This window comes from Pelodiscus sinensis, chromosome 11 (genome assembly GCF_052426305.1).
Source record: "Pelodiscus sinensis isolate ZL-2025 chromosome 11, ASM5242630v1, whole genome shotgun sequence".
NCBI classification, from domain to species: domain Eukaryota; kingdom Metazoa; phylum Chordata; order Testudines; family Trionychidae; genus Pelodiscus; species Pelodiscus sinensis.
Window position 1 is genome coordinate 40,354,182 of NC_143062.1, and position 24,262 is coordinate 40,378,443.

At 47.3% G+C, this 24,262-nt stretch overlaps 1 pseudogene; it reads left to right on the forward strand.

The window, feature by feature from the left end:
• The window catches only part of LOC149523818 (zinc finger MYM-type protein 1-like), a 125,106-nt pseudogene extending 107,096 nt beyond the window's left edge, over positions 1-18,010 (forward strand).
• The last annotated feature ends 6,252 nt before the right edge of the window (positions 18,011-24,262 follow it).

The following is a 24,262-nucleotide window of genomic DNA, read 5'->3' on the forward strand; positions in this document are numbered from 1 at the left end:
GCCAGGACTCCCACCCCATTTTCATTCCCTTTTCCCCTCACTCCTGTATGACTCTTAGATTGGGAACCCCTGCAGAAGGGGGGTTTTAAATGCAATAATGGGGAAACAAAATCAAGTTTACCAAAAGAACCGGCTACACTTTGGCTAATAATGTGATTGCAGTTACGAACAAATTCTCTAAGCCATGCCACGATTCATGGGCCACTTTCAGGGGGCTCTGTAAAGAGCAGGGAGTAAAGCTTTCCAGGCTGGGGATGACTGAAGCTTTTAACTCGGTCTCAGGATGTCGGTGACCTTTGCAGTCTCTGCACCTCCATATGTAATGACAACGCCTCATCCCATCTTCCCAGCAGTCGTGATAGGTACTGCCTGCCAACAACAAGCAACGTGCTTCCCTTTCTCCTGCAGAGGAGCTCGGGCGGAGAAGGCAGACCGAGTGTTGTCTGCATAGTCACACCACTTGCACCCTTCTGCTCTTGTTCTCTTCCAAAAGCTAAGACACCACAGCGTGGGCTGGGTATCCTGTAAGTGTTATACAACATCTGGAATGTTCATCTGCCAAAAAGGTGCAAGATATTCATAGGGCTACCCACGCAACTCCCATGAAAATTAAAAACAGGCCATCAGGGTCAGGAAAACATACCTCCTTTTGCACCGTATTTTACAAAGGCAACAAAACAAAATGTCACCTTTGGCTTTGCTGTTAAAAAGCACTTTTCAGCACCAGTCATTAATTTCCTGTAAAATAATGATGAGATAATTGCATATGGTCTTTTTTCCTATGAATTGCCAGGTGAACATTTCAAAAGATTTTCTAACTCTCAACTTCCACACGGGAAAGCCAAGTTGAAGGCACCAATAGGTGGTGCTTGGTGGCTAAGGTAACAAGTGCCAACCAGAGGTATCTCAAAACAATGGGCCAGAAGTAGCCTGCTTTTTAAAATATACCAGTCCTTGCCTGCAATTTGAACACAATGGCAACAGCAGTGCTATCTGAAATTTAAAATACTTTAAATACCAGCAGACAAATCAATCACCTGTCACATGAATTAATGTGGCATGTGAATGATTATTTAGCAAACACCAGAACATAATCACTAATGGCTACCACAGGCAAACTGGTCATTATGACAGATTTCATGTCTGTTAGGGGGACTTGAAGAGACTAATTTTGGAAGAACACAATTAAACAAATTAGGATCACATCATGCCAAAAAAGACAAAGACGTCATATTAAATTGAAGAGCCAAAACATTTCCAGAGACCCCCCCAGAAGGAGTAGGTTAAAACGTAATAAAGGACCAGTTGTCCAGTTGCCTATATCTAGATGCTTTTTCAGTGCCTAGCTCTGTGGTATCTGAGTAAGGTCAGTCACATCAGTGCATTCCATTATCCCTATAGGGGTGGCTGAGAGAGAACCAAAACCAGCATTTGGTCTTCAAGAGGAATGGACAAAACAAAGCAAAATGTTTGTACACGAGACGAGGATGAGAATTCTGAACAATCTATTTTCTTATAGGAAACCAAATGAACCCACTTAACAAAAAATATACTCTTGGTATAGGAACTATGGGGCAGGGTTTGAGAGATGCTGAGGAGCGCTTAGCTACAAGAGGTTCAACAAGAGTGGGGAGACAACGCTATTGAAACGAAGGGTGAAGTGGCTATGGAAGATTTGAAGGATGTAACAACAAGCACAGTGAAGATAGAAAAGGCACAAAAGGTAGCCAGACATAATGCCAGCAGCAAGGAATCCATGAATTAGAAGATTAAATGTCAAAGAAAAGAGTGATATTAGACAATAGTTGGTACAATGTTCAGGACTGAAGTACTAAAAGAGAATCCCAAAACTAAGAGTGCCAGGTAATTTACTGGTGACATAACTAGGAAGAAAACAGACTGTGATGCGAATGATAGATCAAGAGAAGAAGGCGGAACGTAGAGGTGGTGATTAATGCCAAATATTTCCTAGTGAACTTTATAAATCCCAACCCTTCATCTCTCTCATATCATTTTGGAGATGGCTGGTTTTCACTCGGTAATGAAGATCATATCTGAAGGGTTGCATTTCAAAAGCCAATGAGTGAGTGTGGTGGCGTATGCATACCCCCATATGTGAGAATATTCCAGGGTGATGATATTGCCTGCTCAGTCGCAGGATCGTCAACCATCTCTAGAATCCAAAGCTATCCTCTCATTTCAGGATAATACTGAGTCTGTAAGCAGCCCTGGTCACAATGGCCAGAGAGAGCAAGTAGCCCTTGTCTAAGGGCATCAAAGTAAGTCGGTTAGTAGTCCTGTTCACAAGGCAGTATGGTCAACTGGCCAGAGTCTGTAAGCAGCCCTTGTGTCAGGGCAGTATGCCCTAGTAGCCAGAGTCTATAAGAAGCCCTTGTGTCAGGGTACTGTGGCCTAGTAGCCAGAGTCTGTAGGGTTGGTAGCATCCCGGTAGAAGGTACCCGGGCCCACCCTGCTCCACTAGATTCCAACCCAGGGTCCTGTGAGTGGCATATTAGTCTACCGCCCCCTCAGCAGGAAATCCGGCTGAAACATGTTGAGTGTACTTGGGAAGGAGAAGCCGCTCCTGCACCCTCCCTGGGTCCTTCCTACCGTTGCTGCTGGAGTATCTCCCAGCTCCCCAGCAGCGGCTCCTCCCTGGGGCTCCGCTGGGACTGAGTAGCGGCAGTCTCCTGGAACTTCAGTTCCTACTGCATGGATTGTTGGCTGTTGCAACTCCAGAGCTCTGGCTGGAGGTCCTTCCCCTTTGCTGGCCAGCCCAAAGTGAGCTGCTCTGCTGCCTTTTATACTGCCCCAGCATTTGGAGCATGTGCAGTCTGGGTAAGGGGTGGGACTTCCTCTGCCCACAGGGTCTTAACCACACCTGCTTCAGTGCAAGATATGCACACCCCGTCTCAGTGAGCCATGCAAAACTGCAAACACATTTGCTGTACCCATCTAACCCACACTGCATGCATAGTTAGATAGTTGCATGATTGCATATGCAGCGACCTGACCTGCATGTGCAAATGCAAAATTTTCCAGGATGTACATTTTGCCTAGTTCACCCATTTATGTGGGCAGCCCTCAGAAATTTGGCCCCTTTATTTTCTCATTCAGCTCCTGTGACTTCTTACAAAATGCCTTCACATGGAATATAGTTAACTTGGACAAACGACTTTTGATTCAGCAGACAAATGAGCATTTCAAGGCACTTGAAGATGCCTGTAATTTTGACTCATCTAGCTGACTTCTCTGTGACCCTAATTTGCAATCAACAGTTCTGTGAATTTATAATCACATCAGACTCTCACTGTGCTAAAGCTGTCAGATAGGTTACAAACCTTTCCTCATGCAATACATTGCCTTCCAGGTGTTCAGCATGCCAGAAGGCTTGCAATCTGTTCCTGCACACACAGAAGGAGCTGAGACATCAGCCCAGTGAGCCACAAAGCACAAGAAAGAAGATTCAGAGGGCCAAATATATATCACAATGGTCTGCTGGAGTTATAGCACGGATTAATTAGACCCACACGGATTGCAGCAGTTGCAATGCAATTGTCTCAGTAGAAAGATGTAGAACTTCACTATCACTAATAATAATGTATCAGCTAAACTGTGGAAGAGGCACTGGAGAGGTGAGAAAATTTAGTGAAGCTAAGGAAGTATTTTGGGGGGCCATGAAGTTTGCTGGGGGAGTTTGAGGCCTCAGACTCACAGGAAGGGTTGCCAGGTGTCCAGTATTGACCTGGACAGTCCAATATTTTTGCCTCCTGTCCGGTAAAAAAAATTCAGAAAATACCAGAAACCTAAAATGTCCGGTATTTTCTGATTTTTTCATGGCCAGCAGGCAAAAATTCTGGTGCTTACCTGGGTCTGCAGGGGAGCTGTCCAGCCCAGAGCAGGGAGACAAGATGGTAGACGGCCGCCAGCAACCTGTTAGACCCAAAAAACCTGAAAAGCATTTCTTAAAGGGGCCACGCTCTTGGGGTCCTTTTTTTTTTTATCTCAACAACTTTGGTCTTCTTTTATTTTCTCAACAGAATTTTTTTCCTGATGGTTTTTTTTTTTGGGGGGGGGGGGGCAAGGCAGGGTATGCGTGTTCAGTATTTTTGGTTAAACCATCTGGCGACCCTACTGACAGATCCAGGCACAGTGTCATGGGAATATTTTTAAAAGTAGGGGTGCTGAGCCCTCTTACCCCTGTCCATCCCCACCCCCGGCTGAGGCTGGGGGCAAAGCCCTGGCACATGAGGCCAGCAGCCAGGACCTTCAGCATGAGGCTGGCTGCCGAGGCTCTCGGCTTATGGGGCTCAAACTGGGAACCCAGTACATGGGGTTGGCAGCAGAACCCCTGGCACACAGGCCAGCAGCTGGGAACCCGGTGTGCAGGGCCAAAAGCAAAACCCCTGGTGCATGGGGCTGGCATCTGGAACCCTGGATGCTAGGCCAGGAGCCCAGAGGTGATACAGCACCCCCAAATCCCTAGCCACCATGCCTATGTCCAGGGAGTCAACAGGTCAGGGAGAACAGAGAAGAAAACATCCCGTATTGGGTGCTACTTCACTACCCAGCTGTGTTGGTCCTCCCAACCTTTCTCCCCTCCTCTCGCTATCGGTGAATTTCCCCCTGCAGGAGCAGTTATAGATGGAACTCTCTTTGCATTCATGAAGTCTGGATCCATGCTTTCAGAACACACCTCCCAACCTAACACTCACCCCCGTCTGTCTGCTTCTGTCTCTTTGCCAGTGCCCCCCTTTTATCGCTGACAGCAAAGCAATGGTACGTTCTGTGTTAAACATTTTCCCTGGAGATTTGTCTTGAAGAGGATTAGAAAAACAAACAAACACTGCAGTGAATATGTTGCTTGCAATAACATCTTACTACCTGAATCTAAAGCAGGGCTGGGCAATAATTTTCGATGAGGGGGCCACTCCAATATTTTGGAAAGTGGTTGAGGGTTGCACTCTGTCATGATATTAATGGAGGAAGTCAGGGGTGTGGGATGGAGGTGGGATGCAGAAGGGAGCTTGGGGTAAGGGAGTGAGGTGCAGTAGGGAGAGTGAGGTCTGGGAGGGAGTTTGGGTGAAGGAGGCAGTTGTGACCTAGGGCAGGGGACTGGGTTCCAGGGATTTGGGATGGGACCTAGGGCAGGAGGGGATTGTGATCGGGGTAGTGGATTGAGGTGCCAAATCTAGGAGGGGGTATGGTCGTAGGAGGGGGCAGAGGGTTTGGGTTATGTGTGTGTGGTGGAAGGAGTGGGGAGGCATATGGTAGGGAGAGGGAGGGGCTGGAGTGCCATAGGCAGGCTCTGGCTGGGAGGCTTACCTGGGTAACCCCTTGCCAGCAGCCCAGCAGGGTTCTCAGGCAGCCTGAAGGGGCCATGTGCACGTATGAATAACAATAAGTGGGGTGGGGGGGATGCTTCCTGTTTTCAAACAGGAGCAATGGGAAACAGAAACAGGCTGATGGGCTTGTGCTGGGGCTGGGGGCAGCTCATGAAGCTTTTCCCCCCTCATCCCAGGCTCACAGCTGTGAAAGAGAAATGGTCTGGCAGGCGCTGTTCTGAGCAGTGGGCGGATGGGGCAAGGCAAGCAGGGAGCCTGCCTCGGTCTCCCCGCTGCATCCGCAGGCCAAATCCGGTGGCTTCACAGGCCAGATCAGGCCCGCAGGTCATATTTTGCCCAGGCCTTATCTAAAGGGAAGCGCTTCGTTGGTGGTGATGTCCAGCAGTACGGAACATAAAGCACTTAAACTGTCAACTTAACACTTGGTGTATATTTCAATTTAATGACTCTGTGTAGTCCCCTTATTATTTAAAAATTGCCCGTTGATATTAGAAATTACTGGCTGGAGCTGATGCCACTGGTGTTTTTCTAAATCGCCTCTCTCCTGCCCCCCCCAACAAGTTTTTTTTTTTATTATCTGATTGGATTTTCACACACACTGCCTGTGCCCATCTCCTGCTCCTCAAACCCCCCATATCCACATACATACTCACTATCTGATCTAATCATCTGTCCAGTGCCTGTACTCTTATCGAACCTCTTTTGTCAGCAGCTGCACATAAAAAGTTCTCTGGTGTGGGATAAAATCTGAAAGGAAAGTATAGCTGCTGACAGAAGATATTCTTCATCTAACCATTGGACTATAAACATTCAGATATGATGAATAATGGATAAAATTACCCTAAATCCTAAATGTTTCTTTTAGGAAACTACCTGTTGTTCCAGATCTACTCACAATTGATCTCTTCACATTTGTATGTAGACAAAGAACATTTTTAAAGCAGAGAACAGTCAACAAAAATAGATGGTCGGGCATATATTTCAGCCATAGCTCCGTTTCGTTTTAGTCAGGAAATTATGGGAGGATTTTTTTGCAGGTGTAAAATTTTCTTGAAAACTCTCTCATCATTTTTGTTACACTTTCATTTGAAATTTTTGGGGTTAAACAAAAAAGTCAGAATTCCATAAACCAATTTCTTTTTTCAGCTGGTGAAAACGAAATCTTTGATCAAAATGGAACTTTTTGGGATGATTTCTGTTTTGTCAATAAGCCATTTTTCATCCAAAAAGTGCCTCAGCAGAATTTTGACCCATTCTAACTCAATGAAAAGAAAGCAGAACAAAGTCTACACAGAAAATTCAGTTCTAATAGTAACAAATGCTATACAAAGTATGACAGGGATAGATTTTTAGAGAAAAACAAATATATGCCATATTTTAAACACTCTTCAAAATGCATCTTTCAATATGGAGCCACAACCAGCCTCTCCTTAATAATTAAAGCAAATAGATTCAAAAGTAGTTAGCTTAATCAGAACTTAATTTCTTCAAAATGTGGCCCACGCAGGAGATAGCAACATTTTAAGCACATACAAAGTTTGGAGAATATGGTGTATTCTATTAAAATAATTCAAGACACAAAACTGTCTGACAGCAGAGAATTAAACTCATTAATGGGCTCACTTTTAAATTAATTTTAACGCAAGCTAGGTAACATCTCAGGAAATTCACTCTCTATTCAAACAGTAAGTATGATATGTTTGGGGAGGATACTCTGTATTCATCATATTACACACAGGAGCTATCAATTCTCTAAGGGCAAATCTCAACTCTGCTTTAAGTATAAATCTGTAATATACAGTGGTGTGTGTGGAATCCGTTTCTTACCAATATAGGGCAGGGAAGAACAGCTAACTGTATGGCATGTGACCTCCTCATGTGACTCCTCCCCCATTCTGTGCTCAGGCTACTCCTTCTCCTGGCGCTCCTTATCCTGTCTCCACGGTCCAGTCCCCATACCCAGCAAAGGGTGGGATCTGTCCCCCTCCTGCCACGCTGGAAACTTGGAACCACAACAGTGATGGCAGCTCTTTTGGCATGATCTTATGGCCTCAGCCCTTCCACGCAGCTATGTCTGTCTGGAGTCTGTACAGCAGCCCTGCCAAAGGACAGTGTTGGGGCAGTACAGCCGCCGGAGGAGCTGTTGGCTTTCTGCTCCTTTCCCTGCTGGGAACCAGCCAGCATTTCAAAAACTACATGGTGAGATTTCCCATGCAGTAGTCAAATCACTGTATTTATATGCGCGAGGTTGTACCCTTGTTTGCAATGAGGAGACTTCCTGCAGCTACTGTCCTTACTTTGAATTCTAATGGGCTCAGCCAGAATTCCTCCTGGCTACTGGGCAGTGCACACCCTAGATTAGAGCCTAATCTTGTCCAAGGGTCAGAGTGGTATAAAAGCCCTCTAAAAGCACTAGCTGTGGATGAGGGAGGTGCTATGGAAAACACCCATGACATCAGTTTAGGGAATGTATTGCAGGTGGGGTGGCAACATGCAGCACCGCAAAGATTCAGGTAGGGCTGCAGCTATGGGACAGTCTGGGGAGGCAGGTGTAACTCAGAGAGTTCTTCAGGGTTGTCTAAGTTATATCAGGGGCCTTTCCAGAATCTGAAGCAGCCACAAATCAAAAACCTACAATGGCACCACGAAGCCACTTTACTCCCTCCTAGATGATGAGTTCTGTGCTGCACCTCTTCGGTCAGGTCTACGTTAAAAGGGAAGGTCAAATCAAGATAATGCAACTCCAGCTATATTAATCACGTAGCTAGAAAAGATGTACCTTGTTCTGAGTTACCCTGCTACTCCCACAGCGGGAGGTTGATGGGAGTCATGTTCAATATCCTCATAATTAAGTTACAATTCAAGGCACAGGAGAAAGAAAGGAGAACTGGTGATAGTAGGCAGCAGCTGAGGTACAGGCAGTCCCCGACTTACGTCGGATCCGCACTTACGAACGGGGCTTTCCTCGCCCCGGAGCTCACAGGCGGCGGGTCACCACCCGTGTCCTCCGGGGCGAGAAAAGCTTCTCCCGGTCTCCCTGGTCTGCTGGGGGGGGGGGGTTCAGCGGCTTTGCTGGACCCCCCCAGAAGACCAGGGGGACAGGAGCAAAGCCGCTGAGCGCACCCGCAGCAGGACAGCCCGGGCGCGCCTGGGCTGTCCTGCTGCGGGCGTGCTCCAAGGCTTTGCTCCCCGTCTCCCTGCAGACCAGGGAGCAAAGCCTCGGAGCACGCCTGCAGCGGGACAGCCCGGGCGCGCTTGAGCTGTCCCCCTGTGGGCGTGCTCCTCGGCTTTGCTCCCCGTCTCCCTGGTCTGACCAGCAGACCAGGGAGATGGGGAGCAAAGCCTCAGAGCACGCCAGCAGTGGGACAGCCGGGGCGTGCCTGGACTGTCCCGCTGCCCACGTGCTCTGCGGCTTTGCTCCGCGTCTCCCAGGTCAGCAGACCAGGGAGACGGAGCAAAGCCGTGGAGGACTTGGGCGGTCCCGCCACCCCCGTCTCCCTGGTCTGCTGGGGGGGGGGGTGCAGCTAGTGCCCCCCCCAGCAGATCAGGGTTTTCTTGCCTACCCCTGGGGTAGAGCAGCTGGGGGCTGCCGGGTTGGTCCCGCAGCACCGCTCTGGACCAACCCGGCAGCACCCCAGCTGCTCTGCCCCAGGCGTCCCCAAGTCAGCCGCTGCTGAAACTGACCAGCGGCTGACTACAGGAAGCCCGAGGCAGAGTTGCTCTGCCCCAGGCTTCCTGGAATCAGCCGCTGATCAGTTTCAGCAGCAGCTGACTTGGGGACGCCTGGGGTTCTTAAGTTGAATCTGTATGTAAGTCAGAACTGGCATCCAGATTCAGCCACGGTTGAAACTGATCAGTTTCAGCAGCGGCTGACGCCAGTTCTGACTTACATACGGATTCAACTTAAGAACAAACCTACAGTCCCTATCTTGTACGTAACCCGGGGAATGCCTGTATGTGTAGAATCTGTGGGGAGGGCAAATAAATAAGAGGAAAACTAACTAGTGATTATCTCCCTTCTCCTACTTGGCAGATACAGCAGCTGACCCTTCTCCAATTGAGTGGCACTGAGGAGATGTGGACAGATCAATAGGATAATGTTGTAATTATTCATCACTTTAGAATGTTTCATGTTTTCTTAACTAAACAAGAGGAAATGTCTGTAACAATTTAATAGGGCTCATCTCATCTCGTCGTGAAAACCTGGGGAGATAAAAGATATGATTTATAATAATATAATTGCATGTAATAATGGATAATGTAGTGAGCAATAAGATTAACTTAAAAAAGAGCAGCTTTCAAAATACCGTTATTAAAATAATACGGTGATGGGATCAATAGATAGATGCAAAGTAAACATTAGAAACATTAGTTTTAAACAGTACTCTGATGGGGCCAATTTGCATTTAGACATAAAGTGAATATGACAAACCCTTAGTTTTAGGTACTACAGTGAAAAGGGCTACAGAAATGCTTTTATAAACAAACAGCCACAAAAATAATGAACACACTCTGACTCTATAAAGATTTTTGGATATGGAAAAAACTGTTTGCAATATGCATTATCAGGAAGATAGCAGTGAATAAGCAGAAAGACATAGCTAAGAATTATATACAGTGGTCTTGATAGTAAATAAAAGTGATTTTATTAAGCACAAACAGTAGGATTTAAGTGGTTGCAAGTGAAAACAGACAGAGCAAGTAAATTGCAAATTTTAAAATAACAGAAAATGCATAGCTTGTTCTAACACATTAAAGCTTATTGCAAACTTACTCTAAAACCATTCTTATTTCAGCCAAACCTTCAAGCCAGGGATCATCATTTTTTCCCCTGGGGTCTCTGGCTATTCTCTTGGGTGTGTCATGCCAGCCAAAGACAAAGGGACAGCAACTTCCCATTGTTTTATAGATTCCACTTTGATCAGGAACTTGTAGTTCTCTCTCCCACCTTCTATGGAAAATTACCTGGTCAGACTCTACCAGTTGGGATGGTCACATGTCTTCCTAAGACCAACCATTGCTTAGACTTACAGGACAAAAGAGGCTGATTACAGGTGATCACCCAGACCTTGAGGGAAACAACCTTGATGGATTTCACTTGCACATTTAAAACCATAAACCATTCCATTCCTCATATCTTTAACTTTACACACAAGAGTGCTACACACACCAAAATAAGATATACAGATCCAGTCAGTTGTGATATTAAATTTGATAGGTTACACAAAGGTTACATGAGGCATTTTGTCCAAAACATCTTTGAGTGATATATATTTGTATACATAGGACAAGGTCATATAGCATGGAGGAGGGGTGGACCATCACAAATGTAGTAGAGACCATTTTTCATTTCAGAAGGTGGAGAAAGCTGCTAGCAGAGGGGCTGTTCTAGATTTGATTTTGAGAAATAGAGAGGAACTGGCTGAGAATTGGAAAGTGGAAGGCAGCTTGGGTGAAAGTGAGGAACGCCCTACTGATACACAACACACATGCAGCTGCCTAGGGCACCACAAAATCTGGGGACCAAATTGTCCCAAATTTCATGGTGACCTAGCAACTGCATGCTGCGTATGGCATTCAGCCTCCAGCCCCATCCCCGACTGACCTCCCAACCTGTGCACTCTGTTCCGGCACTGTCAGCCTCCAGCCTCATTCCCCGGGCACCCCCCCCCCCACCCAGCCACCATTCACCAGGCAACAGCAAGTGGTGCAAGCGCAGACCAAAGAGTCAAGAGGACTAACGGGCAGAAAGCATAACCGGCAGCTGGCGAGAAGAGGCAGTTTCCCCTTCTAACTGCTGAGTCTCCCTGGCTGTCTCTGAGGCTTCCCTCTGCTCCTCCTAAGTCCTTCAGCCTGCACTCACGGCCGCGTGCTCTCCTGGAACTGCAGTGAGCCTCCCTCTCTGCCCTCTTCATGCACCCAATAACTTCTGCCTCTGAAGCCCCTCCCCTCTGCTGCTCCAGAGTACCCTCCCACCCCAGTGTTGGGAGCAGGTGCTAGTCTGTGTAGGGCATGAGCATTGGTAGGGACGGCCCTCATGTAATGACAGGAGTTCATGACTCTGTAAGGAATGGTTGGAGGTAGAACAGCACTGTAATGATAATGGATTTCAAGAAGGCAGACTTAGATGCTAGATAACACCCATGGGAAGAAAGTCTAAGGTGAAAAGGAGTTCAAGGGAACTGGCACGTTTTCAAACAGACACTGTTAAGGGTACAGAGCAAACTATCCCACCATGTAAGAAGATAAGAAGTATGGGTCAGGGACAGTGTTCCCTCGAAGATTTTCCATCTGTGAGGAGTGAGTTTTGTCTTCTGCACCAATATTGATGTCATGTGCGACACTGTGGTGCCCACCAGTTACTAACTATAGTAACTTTATATATCTATATCTATATCTATATCTATATATATATGGTTATGGAAGAAAAAATATTAAAACAAGGGATAATTAACAAGGTGCATGACCCTACACACACACACAAACACTCTGAAAACCACCCAGCTGTGGGCACCACCCTGTTCTCACCGCCTCAGCCACACGGGACAGATAGCACAGCTGCAGGGGCAGGGCTGAGAAGGAGACACCCACCGATCTCCAGGAGATGTGCCTGTATCTGCAACCAGGCACCCTGAGCAACACTGGGGAGGAGACCAGCCCTGGAGCCCTAGCCAGGCTGGAACAGGGAACAAGAGAGGAAAGGCTTGGTACCCCCCTGCAATGCAGAGCCGTGCAAGCCTTCCAGAGCGCACCTGGGAGAGCCAGGTTCCAGACTGCTGAGTGCCGGGCTGGCCCAAACATGCCCACAGCACTGCTGCGTGTCTGACGTGCCCATGCCACATGCTAACTGACACTGGAAAAGGTGTTACGCTCCCACTACACTGCCAACCAAATGGGCTCAGCGTCTACCTGGCTGGACACAGTCTGTGGGCTGGCTCCTCAGGCCCCTCCCCAGCAATGTGGTTCACACAGTGCCTGGCACAGGCAGTGGCTGGAGGAGACATAGGGGGTGTCTACACTACAAAGTTAATTCGAACTAACAGACGTTAGTTCGAAATAACTTTGATAGGCGCTACACATACAAACCGCTAGTTCGAACTTAATTTGAACTAGCGGAGCGCTTAATTCAAACTAGGTAAACCTCATTCTACGAGGACTAACGCCTAGTTCGAATTAAGTAGTTCGAATTAAGGGCTGTGTAGCTACTTAATTCGAACTAGTGGGAAGCTAGCCCTCCCCAGCTTTCCCTGGTGGCCACTCTGGGCACCACCAAGGAAACTCTTCTGCCCCCTCCCGGCCCCGGAGCCCTTATAGGGGCATGGTCTGGCTACAGTGCCCGTGCCAGATGCAAGCCTGCCAGCACCCAGCCAGCAGACCCTGCACCTGGCATGGCACGAGCCAGCCACCCGCTGCCACCCAGCCCTCCGACTCTTCCCAGGACCAGGCTGGCGGCTCCCAAGAGCCTGCCCGGGGCCGCAAGAGGCGGGTGCCCGCCTGGTCTAGTGCGGACATCGTGGACCTCATCCATGACCTCTGCACTAGGCACAGGAAAGTGGCCATCTAGGGCTGGACAGCTGCCAGCCTGGCCACCCAGGAGCAGGTTTGCATGAAAATCAAGGTGGTCCAGTGAGACCCCCGACCCTGAGCCCTGAACTTAGAATGGCCGTACTGGGTCACACCAAAGGTCCATCTAGCCCAGTAGCCTGTCTTCTGACAGTGGCCAACACCAGCTACCCTGGAGGGGATGGACCGAAGACAATGACCAAGCCATTTGTCTCGTGTCATCCATCTCCAGCCTTCCACAAACTTCAGGCAGGGACACCATTTCTATCCCTTGGCTAATACCACCCCATGGACCCAGCCTCCATGGATTTATCTAACTTCTCTTTAAACTCTGTTATAGTTCTAGCCTTCACAGCCTCCTGCAGCAAGGAGTTCCACAGGTTGACTATTTGCTTTGTGAAGAAGAACTTTCTGTTATTACTCTGAAGCCTGCTACCCATTCATTTCATTTGGTGTCCTCTAGTCCTTCTATTATGGGAACAAATGAAGAACTTTTCTTTATGCACCGTCTCCACAACACCCATGCTTTTATAGACCTCTGTCATATCCCCCCTCAGTCTCCTCTTTTCTAAGCTGAGAAATTCCAGTCTCTTTAGCCTTTCTTCATATGGGACCTGTTCCAAATCCCTGATCATTTTAGTTGCCCTCTCCTCTCCCACCCTCTCTCTTCCCCTCTCCCACCTCCTTTTCCCAGTCTCCCCGAGTTTTGTTCAATAAAGAGAGTTTCTATTTTTGAACACGTGTCCTTTATTTTGTACATCAGGAAGGGGGGTTAGGGAGGGGTAAGTGGAAGGAGGTGAGGGAGGAATGGGATACGAGCCCCCAATGGGGAGGACTGGGGTGGCTCTGCGGGCTCCTTGGGGTAGAAGCTCTCCTGCAGCCCCCCGATTGACCTCCCCCTCCGGATGGCAGCCTGTGGCAAGTGCAGCCGGTCTGATGTGCCGAGTGTTGTGATGTGCCGAGTGTGGGCATTCAGGCCACTCCAAGCCAGGACTGCTTTGCTGTCCCTCATCGAGTTAGACAAGTGAGCGGGGAACCCCTGAGAACTGTCTGTCCGGGATGGGGATCGGGTCCCTTTAAGCACAGCCCTCAGCTAGCCTGAGACAGCAGCTCTACGCTCTAAGTCCTAATCTGATGCCCTGCCGGCACTGCTTCCGGCCAGCCTTAACCTCGGTTCAGGGTCCACTCAATGTGGACATGCTAGTTCGAATTAGCAATACGCTAATTCGAACTAGTTTTTAGGTCTAGATGCACTAGTTCGAATTAGCTTAGTTCGAATTAACTAATTCGAATTAAGTTAGTTCGAATTAGTGCTGTAGTGTAGACATACCCATAATGTGGAGCCGGTGCTAATCCAAAGGGAAACTAGCTTGTCCTGACAACAGCTCAGCCCTCAGCTAGCCCTGCTGTAAAGCAGGTGCTGACAGTCCCTGCAGATGTGGGAGAGGATCTTCAGAAACATGAGGTGATTTCAGAAACAGCACGCTCAGTATTCCTGGTCTAGAGCTGGGGCCGCGGTGCTATTTTTAGTACTGCGGTCCCAGCCCCAGCAGCCGCCATGCAGCCGTGGCACCAGCTGTTCCCAGGGGCAGGGCCATGTAACAGACAGCTGCCCCCTGCGCCAGGATTGGAGCCAGATCCACAGTGCTATTTTTAGTACTGTAGCCCAGGCTCCAGCTCCAGCAGCTGCTACATGGGCTTCTTGGTGGCTGCCCAGCAGCTCCTGGGGCAGCCACCTGCCATGCAGCCATATCCCCAAGGGCAGCTGGGGTCATGGCTGCACAGGTCTGCTAGGTGGGGTGGAGAACCAGGCCCTATTGCGGGCAGGAGGGGGGGCAGAAGTGTTGAATGTTGTAATTAATTCTGTTACTGTAAAGTGATTTTGCTTGGTCTGTGGGTAAGTTTAACCTTTAAATTAGATGCTTATCTCTGCATAGGAGATTTTCATATTTGTTTTTTCTTATGTGTCTTCATATACAATAACCATATCAGGCTCAGCTGTAAGCTACCTCCATCAAGTTTTAGATTAATTTTTAAAAGCTTTTTTGTGAAAATAGACTTTTAATTGTAGTTGTTTAATAAACTTTATATCTAATCTGGCAATCACCCCATGTTCATATTCATAATAACATATCAGTTATTAGAGGAATTTAATAATGGAAACATGTTAGCAGAGGAAATTTCCAGACTTTGAAATAAGGCTATAAGGGCCATAGTAAATAATAATTAAAATTAAAATTTTGTATAAACAATAGACTTTAGTGAATACATTTATTGTGTGTTACTGAGTTTTAAAAGAACCCTTTTATAAAAATGAAGCAAAAATTTGAAAGTGGTGCAAGTAAGAGATGGCAAAAGCAACAGAATGAAGCAACAGTTAAGAATTAAAAGCCAAACATCAGTTCTTATAGTAAAGACACCCCAGCCATTAAATGGTGACTACTGATAGTGACACTTCCAGTTTTGATGAGGAAAACTTTGTATCTAAAAATGAAATTTCAATGACACTGCCTCAAAATGAGGTCATTAATCAAGACACAGAAATGCCAACACTAGAGATAGATGCAGAATCTACACTCAATTTAGAGACTGCAGGCAGAAAATGAGGACCTCAGAGATGCTGCACAGCAAAACCGAGAACTTATGACTAGCACAGGACACAGTATAACAACAGTGTCATCAGAACCTGATATTGGACTTCTTGATAAAAACAATGTTGCTCAAATGCAGTCATTTCTCAAAATTAGTTGTTTTCAGATTCCCAGTAATATACCGAAAGATGCTGAAAATCATGCTTTTCCCGCTCATCTGCTCATAAAACTCTTCCAAATGGAGAGATCTACACAAGAGACTGGCTCTTCTGGAGCATGGAAAAACAGGCTCTGTACTGTACCCTGTTTCATTTTTAACAGTTTACAGGCAGTCCCCGACTTACGCGGATCCGACTTACGTCGGATACGCACTTACGAACCGGGCTTTACTCGCCCCGGGAGCTCACGGGCAGCGAGTCGCCACCTGTGTCCTCTGGGGCAAGAAAAGCTTCTCCCGGTCTCCCTGGTCTGCTGCGGGGGTCCAGCAAAGCCGCTGGACCCCCCCAGCAGACCAGGGACACCCGAGCAAAGCCGCCCAGGCAACGGGACTCCCGCCGCCTGGGCAGCTTTGCTCCTGTCACCCTGGTCTGCTGGGGGGGGGTCCAGAAAGGCCGCTGGACCCCCCCAGCAGACCAGGGACACCCGAGCAAAGCCGCCCAGGCAGTGGGAGTCCCGCTGCCTGGGCGGCTTTGCTCGTTTGCCCCAGAGCAAAGCCGCCCAGGCAGCAGGACTCCCGCCGCCTGGGCGGCTTTGCTCCTATCCCCCTGGTCTGCTGGGGGGGGCCAGCAAAGCCACTGGACCCCCCCAGCAGCCAGGGACACCCGAGCAAAGCCGCCACCTGGGCGGCTTTGCTCCTGGGCAAACGAGCAAAGCTGCCCAGGCGGCGGCTTTGCTCTGGTGTCCCTGGTCTGCTGGGGGGGTCCAGCGGCTTTGCTGGACCCCCCCCAGCAGACCAGGAGGACAGGAGCAAAGCCTTGGAGCAAGCCTGCAGCGGGACAGCCCAGGCGCGCCCGGGCTGTCCCGCTGCGGGCGTGCTCCAAGGCTTTGCTCCCCATCTCTCTGCAGACCAGGGAGACGGAGAGCAAAGCCGCTGAGCACGCCCGCAGGGGGACAGCCCAAGTGCGCCCGGGCTATCCCACTGCGGGCGTGCTCCTCAGCTTTGCTCCCCGTCTCCCTGGTCTGCTGGGGGGGTGCAGCTAGTGCCCCCCCCCCAGCAGACCAGGCTTTTCTTGCCTACCCCTGGGGTACAGCAGCTGGGGGCTGCTGGGGTAGTCCCGCAGCGCCGCTCCGGACCAACCCGGTAGCACCCCAGCTGCTCTGTCCCAGGCGTACTGATTCAGCCGCTGCTGGTCAGTTTCAGCAGCGGCTGAATCAGGACGCCTGGGGCAGAGCAGCTGGGGTGCTGCTGGGTTGCTCCAGTAGCGCCGAGGAGCCGCGCTACTGGAGCAACCCAGCAGCACCCCAGCTGCTCTGCCCCAGGCGTCCCCAAGTCAGCTGCTGCTGAAACTGACCAGCGGCTGACTACAGGAAGCCCGAGGCAGAGTTGCTCTGCCCCAGGCTTCCTGGAATCAGCCGCTGATCAGTTTCAGCAGCAGCTGACTTGGGGATGCCTGGGTTTCTTAAGTTGAATCTGTATGTAAGTCAGAACTGCCATCCAGATTCAGCTGCGGTTGAAACTGATCAGTTTCAGCAGCGGCTGATGCCAGTTCCGACTTACATACAGATTCAACTTAAGAACAAACCTACAGTCCCTATCTTTTACGTAACCCGGGGACTGCCTGTACTTCAAATGCATCAATACTGTTTAATCCATTTGGTTGGAGCATCAGTAGAGGTTGGAGGAAGTTGAAAGACCGAATACCCGAATATGAAACTTCAGTATTGCATAAAAACAACTATGTTACATGGAAATCAGCTAGTAGAGCAGCACTAGCTGACAGTTCAAATGAAAACTTACTCCTGAGTGAAATAAACACAGAAACTGATAACTGGAAGAAACTCCTTGAGTGCATATTGAATGTCATTCTTTTTCTTTCTGAATCAGGATTGGCTTTGTTTGATTCCAGTCAACGTATTGGTGACGCTACAAATGGAAACTTTCTTGGTATACTTGAGCTTCTTAGCAAGTATGACCAACTTTTATCAGGCCACATTAAGTGTATTTGTGAATCACAAGAGAGCAGAAAACGCATGCAAGTCTATTATTTGTATACTAGAATACAAAATGAGTTTATTGAGCTATGTGGGACATTTGTGCAAACAACAATTCTTGAAGAGATACAATGTGAGAAATACTTTTCAATTATTATTAATGCAACTCCAAACTGTTCTCATAAAGAACAGACAATGTTGGTTGTTCAATAGATAAAAATTGCAGGAAATTCAATTGAAGAATGATTCATTTTGTTTGATAATTTCATGACAAAATGGAAAAGAAATCACTGCTCATGTATTAGAATTTCTGGAAGGCTTCAAATTAAATTTTCAAGTCTGCATTGGCCAAGCCCATGACAATGGATCCGATATGGCTGGGAATACAATGGAATACAAGAGTCCTTCTTGAGCAAAATCCAAATTATATTTTCTATAGTTGTGGCAACCACACAATAAATCTTGTTGCTGTTGATTGCATTAAATCATGCAAGGAAGCAATCACATACTTTAGAACAGTCCAGCAATTGTACAACCTCTTCAGTAGTAGTCCTCAAAAGTGGGAAATTCTGAAGCAGCATCTGCCTATTTCCCTTCAGGGCATGTTGACAACAAGATGGTCAGCACAAACTGATAGCGTTAAGCCAGTTGCATAGCATTTGGACTCTGTGAGAAAGGCTTTAAGTGAGCTTGAATCTCTTACTCTCACAGCACAGGCTCGCCCTGAGCTTAAGTCAATTCAGAAGTATACGTTCAAATTTGAATGCACACTAATGTCATCTATGTGGGTGAAGCTGCTAAAAAGGATCCATGAAACTAATCTTGTAATTAAAGCACAAAATGCTACATTAGATGTTGAGAGGGATAACAAGGAATGACTTCTTAAAGATATTCAAAAGATTCATGATCAATGGAACGCAATCCTTTCTGAGTCCAAATCAATAAGGGTATGTCTACACTACCACCCTAGTTCGAAGTAGGGTGGTTAATGTAGGCATTCAAAGTTGCAAATGAAGCCCGGGATTTAAATATCCCGGGCTTCATTTGCATCTTGCCGGGCGCTGCCATTTTTAAATCCCTGTTACTGCGGACTCCGTGCCCGCAGCTACACACGGCACAGAGTAGGTAGTTCGAATTAGAAAGTCTAATTCGAACTACCTACTCCGTGCCGCGTGTAGCCGCGGGCACGGAGTCCACGCTAACGGGGATTTAAAAATGGCGGCGCCCAGCAAGATGCAAATGAAGCCCAGGATATTTAAATCCAGGGCTTCATTTGCAACTTCGAATGCCTACATTAACCATCCTAGTTCGAACTAGGGTGGTAGTGTAGACATACCCTAACACAGGGTATTGACATTTCATCTGAGTTTTCCAGCAGTTATAGCCTAACATCTCAATCTGATGCAGAAAGGCACTATCAAGTCAATGATTTTTTGTTGTTGTTATTAACTCCATCTAATCCGGTCTTACACAACAATTTGAGACACCGCAACAAATCTGTACCCTTTTTGGATTCCTTTGGGAATTCTGAGAACTGAGAGTATGCCTACATTACCCCGCTAGTTCGAACTAGCGGGGTAATGTAGGCATACCGCACTTGCAAATGAAGCCCGGGATTTGAATTTCCCGGGCTTCATTTGCATAAGCGGGGAGCCGCCATTTTTAAAACCCCGCTGGTTCGAACCCCGTGCAGCGCGGCTACACGGGGCACGAACTAGGTAGTTCGAACTAGGCTTCCTAGTTCGAACTACCATTACTCCTCGTGAAATGAGGAGTGACGGTAGTTCGAACTAGGAAGCCTAGTTCGAACTACCTAGTTCGTGCCCCGTGTAGCCGCGCTGCACGGGGTTCGAACCAGCGGGGTTTTAAAAATGGCGGCTCCCCGCTTATGCAAATGAAGCCCGGGAAATTCAAATCCCGGGCTTCATTTGCAAGTGCGGTATGCCTACATTACCCTCCTAGTTCAAACTAGGAGGGTAGTGTAGACATACCCTAAGTGATAAAGACCTATATTCAGCAGCTAAACAGTTTCAACAAAGGTACAACAATGAAATTTCAATAGATCTCTGTCATGAGATCATCTTCATGAAATGTATACATTCCCCCAACCTTAAATTGGATTGCAAGACAAAAGAACTGCTTCAAGAAATAGTCGATCTCAGCCTGTCGACTTTATTTCCTAATATCACAATTGCATTACGAATTTTTGTCAGTCTCCCTGCATCAATGGCTTCAGATGAATGCACCTTCCACATGTTAAAACAAATAAAGAACTATCATCATTCTGCAATGAGGTAAGAGCATTTGAATGGACTCTCAATGCTTAATGTTAACAGTGACATTGCACGTAAATTAGATTTTTCTTCAATTATAAGCAAGTTTGCACACAACAAAGCCAGAAAAGCATTCCTAAAATGAAGAGTTTTGCTAGCAGTGGAAACTCACAATTACAGTTACATGTTTAATAGACATGCTATTGGTATAAAGACTTAATTGTTAATAAATGTCTCAAAAGTGTTCATTTTCATATATTCTTTTAGTACGACCCTGTGGATGAGAAGTTAGATACATTGGTGGGGGCTGGGGCTGGAGCCTTTAAACTCAAAGTGGCCCGGGCCTCTGTCATTCTCTGAGAGGGCCTGGGTGGGACTAAAATTCTTGGTGCGTGCCCGCTAGGTGCACACCTTACAGGGAATCCTGCCTCAAACTTCTTTCCACAGTGCTCCTTTCTAGGCAGTCGTTTCCCATTTTGTATGTATAGAAGTGATTGTTCCTTTGTAAGTGTAATACTTTGCATTTCTCCACACTGAATTTCTTCCTATTTACTTCAGATAATTTCTCCAGTTTGTCCAGTTCATTTTGAATTGTAATCCTGTCCCCCAAAGCTCTTGCAAATCCTCCCATCTTAGCATCATCTGCCCATCTTAAATTATGAAGATATTGATAGAATCAGACTAAGAACTTATCCCTGCAAGACACCACTGGATATGTTCTTCCAGATGGAATATGAAATACCAATAACTACTCTACAGAAATGGTTTTCCAACTAGTTATGCACCCACGTTGTACTAGCTCCATATAGGTTTTATTCCCCTTGTTTGTTTATAAGAAAGTCATGTGAGACAGCATCAAAAGACTTAGGAGAGTCAATATAGACCCGCCTCTACCACTTCCCCCCATAAAGCTTGTTACTCTGTCAAAGAAAGCTATTAGGATTCTTTGACATGATTTATTCTTGACCAGTCCATGCTGACTTTTACTTATCACCTTCTTGTCTTCAAGATGTTAGAAGATCGATTACTTAATGATGTGCTCCATTATCTTTCTGGATAATGAAATTAAGCTGACTGGTCTGTAATTACCTGGGTTATCCTTATTTCCATTTTATGGATTGGCAGTATATTTGGTCTTTTCCAGTCCTCTGGACTCTCTCACCTTCCATTACTTTTTAAAGATAATTGCTAATGGCTCAAATATCTCCATAGTCAGCTCCTTGAGTATTCTAGGATGTATTTCATCCAACACTGGTGACTTGAAAATAGCTAACTGATCTAAGTAACTTTTTCTTTCCCTATTTTGGCCTCTGATCCGATGTCATTTTCACTGGCATTCACTATGTTATTCATCCAGTCGCTACTAACCTTTGTGGTGAAAACTAAAACAAAAAAGTAATTTAGCACTTATAGATTTTACCTCCCTAAACCAGCAGGATCATGCATGTTCCTGGACCAGAGGGCTCAGAGTCCTGGGGATGGGACAGAATGTCTGGCAGCCCTGAAGTGGAGGGGCGTGGGGGGAGCCAGCAGCATAGCCAAGAGCCCTGAAGTAGACACTAGATCCCCATGGGTGGGGTGGGGTAGGGGTAGGGTTGGGGGTGAGGGCAGTTTCTGGAAAGACCAGCCAAGGCTGGCAGCACAACCAGCTGGAGGCAGGGGCTGGAAGCAAAGCTGGCAGTGGAAAATGATGGTGGCAGGGAACCTTTCCTGTTTTGGGAAATTCCCTCATTCAGGACTGGTTAGGTCCCAAGGATGCTGGATCAGGGAGGTCCAACCTATGCCATTTCCACATTTTATGTAAATGTTTTTCCCCACCATTGAGTAATGGGCTTACCCTGTCCTTCATCTTCCTCTTACTGCTAACATATTTATAGACGACTTTATGTCTCTGGCTACTTTGATCTTGTTTTGTGCCTTGGCCTTTCACATTTTTCTCTCTACATACTAGTATTATCTGTTTATATTTATCATTTGACCTAGTTTCAACTACTTGTAGGATTGTCTTCTGAGTTTCAGATACCTGAAGACCTCCTAGTTAAGCTAGAGTGGTCATGCACCAAGAATTTCGGTCCTGCTCACCCCTCAGCAGAGCCATGCAGCCAAAGCCACTGCTGCCAGATTAGATAGAAAGTTTATTAAACAACTACAATTAAAATTTTATTCTCACAAAAAAGCCTTTAAAGGTGAATCTAAAACTGGATGAAGTGGTAGCTTGCAGCTGAGCCTGATATGGTTATTATATACGATGATACATATGAAAAAACAGGAATAAGAAAATCTCCTATAAACATATAATTTAAAGCTTAAACTCACCCTCAGAGTGAGCAAAATCACTTTACAGTAACAGAATTCATTACTACTCTCAAAATTTGAGGCTCCTTTGTCTCCCAAGGCCCGGGCCAAATGGTCCTCCTGCCCTTCCCTTCCCCCCTTCCCCCTGTCCCCCCTCTGATAGGGCCTGGTCCCTCCTCCCCTTCCTCAGCAGAGCCACATACATGCAGCCCCAGCTACTCTTGGGGGCAGAGCCGCATGGCGGGTGGCTGCCCCCACCCCAGGAGCAGCGGGGCAGCCACCATGCGGCCCGTGTGACAACTGCCGGAGCCTGGGCTGCGGTACTAAAAATAGCACCATGGCTCTGGCTCCAGTCCCAGCACATGGAGCAGCTGTCTACCACACGGCCCCACCGCCAACTGGGGCTGGGGCTGGGACTGGGACCACGGTACTAAAAATAGCACTGCGTCCCTGCCTCAAGTTCAGGCACACGGAACGTGCGGTGTCTGAAATCACCCCATGTTTCTGAAGATCCTCTCCCACATCTGCAGTGACCGTCCGCGCCTGTTTTACAGCAGAGCCAGCTGAGCTGTTGTCAGGACACGCTGGTTTCCCTTTGGATTAGCGCTGGCCCCACATTATGTCTTCTCCAGCCACTGCCTGTGCCAAGCACTGTGCAAATCGAATTGCTGGGTTAGAGCCTGGGGACCCAGCCCATAGACTGTGCCCAGGAGCTGAGCCCATTTGGCATCTTCCCCCAGGGAGAGAGATGTGTCTGTTAACGTGCGGCATGCGCGTGTCAGACACACAGCAGCACTGTGGGCGTGTTTGGGGCAGCCTGGCACACCGCAGTCCAGGGCCTGGCTATCCCGGGGTGCACTGGAAAGCTCTCATGGCTTTGAGTTGCAGGGGGGCACCAAGCCTTTCCTCTCTGGTTCCCTGTTCCAACCTGGGCAGGGCTCCAAGGCTGGTCTCCTCCCCAGTGTTGCTCAAGGTGCCCGGTTGCAGATGTGGGTATATCTCCTGGAGAGTGGTGGGTGGCCCCTTTGTAGACCTGCCCCTGCACCTGCACAACCTGTCCTGAGCAGCTGAGAGGGCAAGAATGGGAAGTGGCCCCCAACTGGGTGGTTTTTGGGGGGCGGGGGTGTGCGTTGGGTCATGCACCTTGTTCATTATCCCTCATTTTAGTAACTGGTGGGCACCACAGTGGCACACATCCAAACAAGCACACATGACATCAATATTGGTGCACAAGACAAAACTCATTCTGCTCATGGATGGAAAATCTGAAAGGGAACACTGGCTAGCACCACTATCTATTTTGGGGAGAAATGGCCTGCTTTGACTTCATGTACTTTGGGTACCCAAATTGAAAAGCTACTTCACCTCACTCTCAATCTGGTGTGTTCCCTGATGTTCTTTGATTTCAGTGTGTTTCTACCTATCTTTGTTTATTTTGGACTTATTGACAGCAAACAAATAGTATCACCATTATTTTACTTAAGCCAGATACTATCACATTGGTTTATTAGAGGTGATTTGTATCAGTATAATATGGGCCAAATCCTGTTCTTACTAAAGTCAGTGCAAGTTTTCCCTTTCTTAAATTAAATGTGACTTGAATTTTTGATAATTGGTTTAAAAATTCACTTCTTAGGACACTAGGTGGCAATGGTTTCTTGGTCTACATATAAGAAGAAAGCACTGGCTGCTTTACAATAAAAAGGTACTGCATGAGTATATTCCAGGGTATTATTATTCAACTTTTGGCTACTGCCACCTTGCCTGCTGCCATTCTGCCAGCAATACTGCTAAAGCACAGATGTCACTGTGCATGAACTGTTTCCAATTGTCACTGTTCCTTGGTGAGCACAGCCAATACAGTACCATTAAATGTTATGAGATGTGAATAATTATTTAAGATGTCCAACCTTTATTTAAGATCTCCTCAAAGAGTACATCTAGGCTGTGGCTAGACTGCATCCCTTTTTCGTAAAAGGGATGCAAATTAGACATATCGCAATTGCAAATGAAGCGGGGATTTAATCTCCCCCACTTCATTAGC